This window comes from Vicugna pacos, chromosome 2 (assembly GCF_048564905.1).
Source record: "Vicugna pacos chromosome 2, VicPac4, whole genome shotgun sequence".
NCBI classification, from domain to species: domain Eukaryota; kingdom Metazoa; phylum Chordata; class Mammalia; order Artiodactyla; family Camelidae; genus Vicugna; species Vicugna pacos.
The window spans coordinates 1,188,089-1,196,941 of NC_132988.1; the positions used below are offsets into that span (position 1 = coordinate 1,188,089).

Here is an 8,853-nt window from a genome sequence, read left to right on the forward strand (position 1 = left end):
TATTCAGCTCTCACCAGTCCATAAGAGATTTGCAGAAATTAAAATCACTGCTATTCTTCTCACTAATGATTTTTGTTTTGAAAAATAGAATTATATTTTGTTTAAGAGTATTAATGGTACCATACAGTAGATTGTTAATATTTTTAAGTGAATTCATACACTTTTTCTTACTTCTTATTCAACTTCTAACACAGGAAATATTGATAGATTTAACTCACATAAATAACAGCCTTTTGGATTTCTCAGTAATTGTTAAGAGTGCATAGGGTTCTGTAGAACAAGAAGTTTGAGAGCCCCTCGAGAACGGGTGCTCAGGTGCTAGTCAGGTGCTTAGTGGTGTTAGACAGACGCCAAGATGTCTTCCGCAACTGTTCCCAGACTTGAAGTAATTGGCCACATGGAGATGGGTGGGCAGTGACTCCACTCTACAAACCAGAAGCTGCTGAATGTGTCTGGAGTCTAGGCCATGGGCTATGCAGGGATTCCCGTTGTATCTGTTCTATCTAAGACGGGATTCCTGTGCAGAGGCCTGGCCCTGAAGACCCGCTCTCCTTTGCTCCCTGCCAGGTACCTTCTGTGTGACTTGAACTCTCCAGAGGGCATCAGCCTCCGTAGGAAGGTCTGCATCCACATTGCCTTCCTCCTGAAGACCCTGCTGAAGATGGAGGAGCCGGTACTGGTGCTATCCCCTTGGGGCCACCTCTACCACTGGCAGAGCCCCGACATCAACCAGGTCTGGATTCCCTGGTCGGTTTCCTTTGACCTCCCAAGTCTCAACAGAAACATCCCTGACATTGAGTACGAGCAGTTCATTGCAGGTGAGGCGGTGGTCATTTAACTGGGGCCAGGTGGTCGTTGTTCTGGTTCCGATCTGAACATCGGGCCATCTTACTTTGGGCTTGTCGGTCTGCTTAGGGGCCATGCTCATGTTCCCCACACTGCAGGTGAATTTGGTTTTTCCATAGTTTTTTCGGGAAATCAATTTGAAGTGTATGAGCTCTATGTCCCCTCACCTCTGAAAACCCTGGCCTCCTGGTGAGATGGAGTGGTGACAAGGAGGCCACTGCCACAGAGGCCTTGTCCCAGAAGGACCCGCTCCCTGTGCACTCAGGGCTGTTCTTACCTGTAGGAAAACACGATGCGTGTGTAGCATGGGCCACGTGCTGGAGAAGATATGTAACTGCCCATCCAGTATAATTTGGTCCTGCTCAAGCTACCCATTTTAAGTTTTGTAAGAAGGAAGAGTTCAAGATTTTCTTTGAATAAAGGTATTTAGAGCTTATCTTTTTTTCAAATTGAAATGTGATTGATTTACAACGTTTTGTTAGTTTCAGATATACAGCTGTTTGGTTAGTTTCAGGTATACAGCATAGTGATTCAGTTGTACATATACATAGCCTATTCTTTTTCAGGTACTTTTCCATTATATGTTGCAAGATACTGAATATTGTTCCCTGTGTTCTACTGTGAATCCTTGTCGTTTGTCTGTTTTACATATAGTAATTTGTATCTATTGATCCCAAACTCCTAAGTTTGGTTTATAAGTCTGTGAGGGTTTTTTTGTTTTATAAATAAGTTCATTTGCAACATTTTTTAAAAATTTCACATATAAATGATATCATATGTTACTTGTCTTTGTCTGACTTATTTCACTTAGTGAGATAATCTCCAGTTCCATCCAAGTTGCTGTAAATGGCCTTATTTCCTTCTTTGTTATGACTGAGTAATATTCTGTTATATCTAAATACCACATCTTTTTCCAGTCATCTGTCAGTGGACGTCTAAGTTGCTTCTATGTCTTGGCCATTATAAACAGTGCTCCTGTGAACATTGGGGTGCAGGTATCTTTTGGAATTAAGGTTCCCTCTGGATATATGACCAGGAGTGGGATTGCTGGATTAGGTGATAAGTTTTTTTGTTTTTTGTCTTTTAAAGAATCTCCATACTGTTTTCCTAAGTGGCTGCACCAAACTATATACCCACCAACAATGAAGGAGGATTTCCTTTTCTCCACAGCCTCTCCAGCATTTATGGTTTGTGGACTTTTGAATGATGGCCATTCTGACTGGTGTGAGATGATAACATTGTAGTTTTGAGCTGCATTTCTCTGATAATTGAGCGATATTGAGCATTTTTTTATATGCCTATTGGCCATTTGTGTGTCTTCATTGGAGAATTGCTTGTTTAGGTGTTCTGACCATTTTTGGATTTGGTTGTTTATTTTTTTCTTATTAAGTTGTATGAACTATTTATATAGTCTAGAAATTAAGCCATGGTCAGTCTCAACTTTTCCAAATATATTCTCCCATTACATAAGTTGTCTTTTTGTTTTACTTATGGTTTCTTTTGCTGTGCAAAAGTTTATAAGTTTAATTAGGTCTCATTTATTTATTTTGGCTTTTATTTCTGTTGGTTGGGTTGCTTAGATTGCCCTAGGAAAACATTGCTGAGATGTGTGTCAAATAATGTTTTGCCTGTTTTCTTGTTAGAAGTTTATAGTGTCTTGTTTAATATTTAAGTCTTTAAGCCATTTTGAGTTTGTTTCTTTTTGGTTTTTTTGTGACTCTATTGTATGCTTTTGATTTGTGGTTACCTTATTCTTCAAATATATCAACCCATTACTATATCTATTCCCTTTAGACTGATAATCACGTAGGCTCCAACACATCCTAAGAGTAACGAAGAAAAAAAAGAAAGAAAAAGAATCTATATTTTCTTGCTCGCCTCTCCCATTCCCACCTTTTTTTATTTTGATGTCCTTTTTCATTTTTACATCTTTATGTTTATTCTCTTGTAACTTGTTATTGCATTTCCAACTATGGTTATCCTGTTTCTATAGCGTCCTGCTTCCTTTCTGTTTAGAATAGAACATTTAATGTCTCTGTTAGGTTCAATATTGCTGAGTTATCTCACCTCCACCCTCCACCCTCCCCTCCAGGCCTCTGAATACTCAGTCCAGGAAAGCTAAACCATTCTAGCCTTCATCGGTTCTGGGAAAGCAATCTTCAGAGTGGGAAAAAACATTGAAAGATAATATTCTGTGACTTGCTTTCTACCCTTGTCCAGAGATGAGAAACATCTGAAGGTGGAGGAAAAAAGTTGGAGGTGGGGAATACAAAGTCTTTTATCCTTTTGCTTCTGAAGAAATGATTGCTTTTGTAATTAGTGATGATGCCCTTTAAATTGGTGAGATCGAGATTCCACAGCTTCAGCGCCTGTGAATAACCAGCTGGGAGAAAGCTCTCTAGGGCCCTTGCAGTGGGAAAGGCAGCCTCTCTGAGCACTTGTTGTTCTGTGTTTTTCCTGCCTCCACACGGGTTCGCTAGGCACCGTGCAGGACAATGCAGTTACCCATGGTGGATGACGGGGAGACCCCTGCTGTGTGGTGAGCCACAGGAGCCCACACTTGAAGGACAAACTGTAGAGTAGTGGGGCGGTCATAGGAACAGAGGATGGTTGAGACCCAGGATAGTGTCCTGGAGTCCAGCAGCCAAGGCTGGTGGGGCAGATGGGGCCCTGGGTTATGAGCAGTCCTTGAGGGATGTGAAGCAAAGATAGTAACCAAGGGATTTGATTCGTGTGGGGGTACAGTGCCCCTTGGAGGCTGTGGGGCAGCTCAGCGAGCCCAGGGAGAGCCGGCACTTCCCCAGAGCTGGGTTGACAGTTCACAACCAACTCACTGGGGACCGAGAGGCACTGAGTCATTTTTAAATTTTTGTCCCTCTTCCTGGAAAAGAAACTGCTGCCTGTTAAATAGCCTGTGTCGTTAGTGAGAATTAAAGACATGAAGCAGGATTGCTTCAAAAGTCATCCATTGTGTAGTTGTTAATAAGGGTCAAATGCAAACTTGATTAGATGAAATGAAACATTCATCAGAGGATTTTAAAATCCTTTAAAATAAAAATTCTTGCTGCCTTTGTTCTTCATTTCAGGGTTCCCTTGGTGATAATAATACTAAACAAAGCAACAGCAAACCCTTACATTACTCTGTCCTGCTGTTGCAGGAATGCTGTGTTCACGACAATTCAATGAGTAGGCACCACTATGAGTTCCACTTTAAAGGTAAGGACATTCATTAATCACACTGCTAATAAATGGCAGAGCTGGGACTTGAACTCAAGCTGTCTGGCCCCAGAGCCCCCTCTCAGCCCCTTCACTGCAGCTCATCACTTGGCATGCCCGACACAGGCCAGCATTTAAGAGCAGCGTGCCCTTGGCCAAGGCTGCTTCCCTCTTGGTCTCTGATTCCTCATCTGTAGAATGGGGGTGTGGGCAGTGAACTCTGTGAGCTCAATGGTCACTTCCTCCAGCTCTGTTATTATTCTGCTTTGAGTTAGTTTTGTAAGTATCCGAGCCCCTTCATGGCCCACACGTGGGCTGGCGCTTTGCTAGGCCTTGGGTTATGGAGAAAAGTAAGATCAGCCTGCTTCTCCGAGGAGCCTGTGTCCCTCCACGGGAAGCAGCTGCGAGGCCCAGGCTCCCTCGCTGGCTGTCGGGGGCTGGGCAGGAAAGTCTGATAAGAGAAGATGGAGGCAGAGCCCCTCCGGGAATAGTGGTGGCCACACAGCTCTCAGGAGCGAGAGCCTCTGTTCAGGCTGCTGAGAGGGGGGTCCTCATGAGTCCAGTAGCCCCCCCCAACCTAAGCCCTCAGGACAAATATCCAGCCATCCCTGCAGTGTCACCATAGAGCCAGTCCATCCTCATCACTGTGCCTCTGTGTTCCTTTGTCCTGGGGCCTCTCTTCCCCCTACACCCAGAAGACGTTTCTCCCTCTCTTCTCTGAGTGTCCCCTCACTTCACCCGTGGTCACTGCTTCCTGGGTAACCATCTCTGGAGTTGACGCTTTGCCCCCTCACACACCCTGTATGATCAGGTGCCTGGATTGACCTTGTGCTCACTTTTCACCTTCAGATAATTGATCCTCCTCTCTTGGGAGCACCTGAAAAACCCAGATCCTTTCCTAGCAGTGCCTGCCACCCTGGCCTCCCTGCTCATCTGCCTCAGTCAGGAGCACCTGGACCACCAGCTCTGTATTTCCTCACCTCCTACCAGCAAGACTTAAAAGTTCATTCTCCCTTCACCACCCAGTATGATCATTTTAGGGTCTTCTTCTCCGTCAGCCTGAGCCAGCCACCCCCCATTCACCCTACCCCCGGGCTCATACCCGGGCATGTCTCCACCCCAGTTCCAGCCTCACTCCTTTAAGTGCCCACCTGTAGCCGTCCAGCTGCTTCTCCACCAGCCTCCCTGGCCCTCCTTCACCCTCACTGGGGCATCATGCACTGACTCCTCTGCTTTCCTGCCTGTCCACGTTCCTCTTAATTCCACTTCCCCTCCTTCCATCTCTGCTTCCACAGTCAGCACTCTCTTTATGACAAACAAAACCCCCTTGACCCTTGATCTTTCCAGTTCCTCACCAGGACGACTTCCATCTCGGTTCACCCAGCTGTATTTGTTCTGAGCCTGCAGGCAGCAGGCTCTCCCAGCACAAATTTCTAAGACTACAAATCAATGCCCACCATGTTGCCACTGCCAGGCAATTCTCCAGGATTTCTCTAGTGAGCATATTTCCCCACTTATCACTCAGTGGTGTCAACATTCTCTGCTCTCTGCACACCTCTAAGCTTCCCCCTGTCTCTTCCCTGACTCCCAGCAGATGGCCTTGCCTCCTGCTTCAGAGAGAATGACATGTTACTGGAAAGGAACTCGCTCAACTGCAGCAAATTTGCTCACCTCACCTTTTATGTGTCTCTCTCTCACCTGGACTCTAGCTGTAGTTCTTAATTCAGTGAGTTTAGTTGACATATATATACACAGTTAAAAGCTTAGCACACTATAGGCTACCTTCTTGGGCTTAATTGTTCAATTTAACATAGAGTGTATGATGCACCCACTTCGTTGCATGTACCTGCAGTTCATTTGTTTTAACTGATCTTAAATACTGTGTGTGTGACTATAACACAAGAGAAGGGTAAGCCAGGATTCAGGATGCTGGTTACTTCCTGTGAGAAGAGGCCAAGGGCAGGATAGGGAAAGAGGACACAGTATGTCACTGTCAATATTCCTGTTATGATGCTGGGTGATAAGTTCATAACTGTGTCTTATAATATTAATTTTAATACATAAATACCTCTGACAGGCACCTAAGATGAGAATGTGTCATGAACCAAGACATACAATGGGTAAAATTACATCATTATTGTTATGTAATCTTGTTATATTATATATTAATGATAATCTTACATTATTTGTTATGGATTATATATTATATAGATGCATGAGTTATATATTATGTATATAAACACCTACACATGTATTATATACAATCTGCTAATAAATGGAGTATAATATGCTAGTATATCTTCTATTATGTGTTATTTAATAAATAATAACATACTATATGCTGTTATATGACATGGCACATAATATTTAATAAAATAAGTAATCTCTCATTTATATTGGTAATTAGTAAAATTAAAAAAAATATATAGCCCGCAATTTTTAACGCCAACACCGCTCCAGCTGTCACTGTCTTTTCTTTTCCCTTTTATGGTCGAGGTCCTCACAGTGCTGTCCATTCCCCCTTTCATCTCCTTATCCTGAACCTTCCTCCTCCTCCCTTCCCATGCTGCCTTCTGCCCCGGGGTCCCTCTAGTCACCAGCGGCCTCTGGGGCACTGATTTGCGGGCACGGTCTCAGGCCCCAGCTCACCTGCCTGTCCACTGCCTCTGCCACCGCTGTTAGGGGCGGGGTGGGGGCAGAGTGCTCCTCTTATCCTGGAAGAGAACACAGCACAGACTCAGTGACCAGCAGCAGGTGTGGCCGGCACCTGCAGGACTGGGGGGAGAGCCAGATTGTCTGCATCCTGGCCGGGGGCACTTGGAGTGTGAAGAAACCCAGTTCTCACTGCCCCTGAAGTGAGGAAAACACTCTCAGGTGTGTTAAAGTGCTTATGACCTATGTCTGTTGACTGGAAAGGACAAACGTGCCCCTAAGTGGAGGGTAGTTGATGTTCCAGGCCCCACGAAAGCCCTAAGGGCTGACGGGGAACCAGGCTGGACGCTCCACTGGACCCAGTGCCCCCTCGGGGGTGGGGCCTTCGGGAACAAGCAGAAAGCCCTCGGTCTCTCTGGGGAACAGGGCAGCGTGGGAGCATCCCTGCAGCGAGTCAAGTGAAGTCAGGGCCTGTTCGATCCGTTTTCATGGCCATATCGAGCCTCAGCAGAAGCCACAGCAGGAGTGGATTTCTGTCTCTCCAGCTGTCATCCTCGTGTCTGAGTGCCAGGCTTCAGACCCGATTCCCTGGGGCGCTAGGACAGTTATAAACAGAGGCGGCTCGGGGAGGTCTCAAGAGGGCGGTACTGGCCTTCCTGCCGACACGATTACACGAAGATCAAACAATCCATCGATTGGAAGAAAATAAGAAGCATGGTCACATCTGGACCCCAAGCTTAGACGTGGTGCATGGGTGATATTTATCGACAATCCAGCTAGGTTCTGGCCAGAATTAGAGGCCAGGGCAGCAAGCTGGGAGTGACACTGAGGAGCATCATTGTGCAGAAGCTGGACTGGGGGTCTGCAGGCTCCTCCCAGGAGAAGCCTTTGTGTTTGGGAGGTGGCTAACATGCCTCCTTCGTGTCACCAGCAAGTGATGCCACCTGCGGAAAATCAGCTGTAATCCTGAGATGGGTCAGCCCTGGGTGATGTGATAAAGGCTCCTACAAGAGGGGGCACCAGATGGACAATGAACCAACCAACAGGCTGAGGAGATTCCCACCTGTGTTTATCGTGCTTTCGTAGCCAAGGATGAGGAGAGAGTTGAATGGCTCACCATGAATATTTTAACAACTTGAGAGGGTTCCATGTCTCACTGCATTTACGTGTCACCTGGAGGAATTCAGGCAGTGTTTAGACCCAGGGGAGGCTAACGGCCTCTCGGTTCCTCATCAACCTGGTAAACCCACCAGCCCTCTATGGCCAGACCTTGGCAAGTGCCTTCCCTTGTTATAACAAAACCCTTCCCACGCACGCCTCTGGTAAGCTTTTTTTTTTTAATTAATGGGAATGAGGATACCTTAAAGCCTCCTCAGATCTTTCCTTATGGCTTCTCGCCTTAGATCCTGGCAAGGGGGCCCGCTGCCCTGGGTCCTGCACTGCAAAGGGTCCCCCTGGCCCTGACACTTCCTCTGGCCACGCCCTCCATCGTGTGGAGTCAGCAGGGCCAAGGGGACATGGTCATTGGCTCCATCTTGTGCTCTAGAAACACAGGACCCTGAATGCCCTACCTCAGCAGCCCCTGACCAATTTGTAGTGCCTGCACCGGCTCTCCCCGGAGTTCAGATTCCCAGGACTCACAGAGAGGCCAAAGGGCAGCTGTTTGCATGGAGGGTATGAGCAGAGCCCTGATGTGAAATCTGACTGTCCCCCTGTGCACATCCAAGGCCCCTTGTGGCAAGGGATGGACCCAGCATTGGGAAGAAAAGGGTCAGGCTAGTGATCAGAGACTGAGAATCAGTTCTCCCCGCATGCTCACTTTCTTTGCAGGACTCCCCTGAGTCTGGGAATTTTAATTTTGAACCTGGCCTTCCCCCTTATAATGAATGTATATTTGTAAAGTCAGGGACTTAGAACTTCCTGCAATTAAAATGTTTATATATATAGGATGTGAGCTCCCAGGTATGCTCTGGAACTGCACTTCCAAAGGTCCAGAGCAGTTATGTTGGCTCGACTGAGACTGTAAGTGGCAACGACCGTCTCCAGAGAGGAGGGGCTCCTGCTTCACGCTCCGAAGTCAGGTTCTTCTGAGTGGATAAAACGATGGACACTGAGACCCTCAATTGTAAATTGATTTAG

At 46.3% G+C, this 8,853-nt stretch overlaps 1 long non-coding RNA gene across 1 annotated transcript; it reads left to right on the top strand.

Moving 5' to 3' along the window:
- Nucleotides 1-589: 589 nt before the first annotated feature.
- Nucleotides 590-5,160, top strand: LOC140699612 (uncharacterized). The gene is made up of 3 exons (XR_012077827.1): nt 590-818; nt 4,005-4,062; nt 4,912-5,160. It is a non-coding gene; the product is annotated as an uncharacterized lncRNA (long non-coding RNA).
- Nucleotides 5,161-8,853: the final 3,693 nt, after the last annotated feature.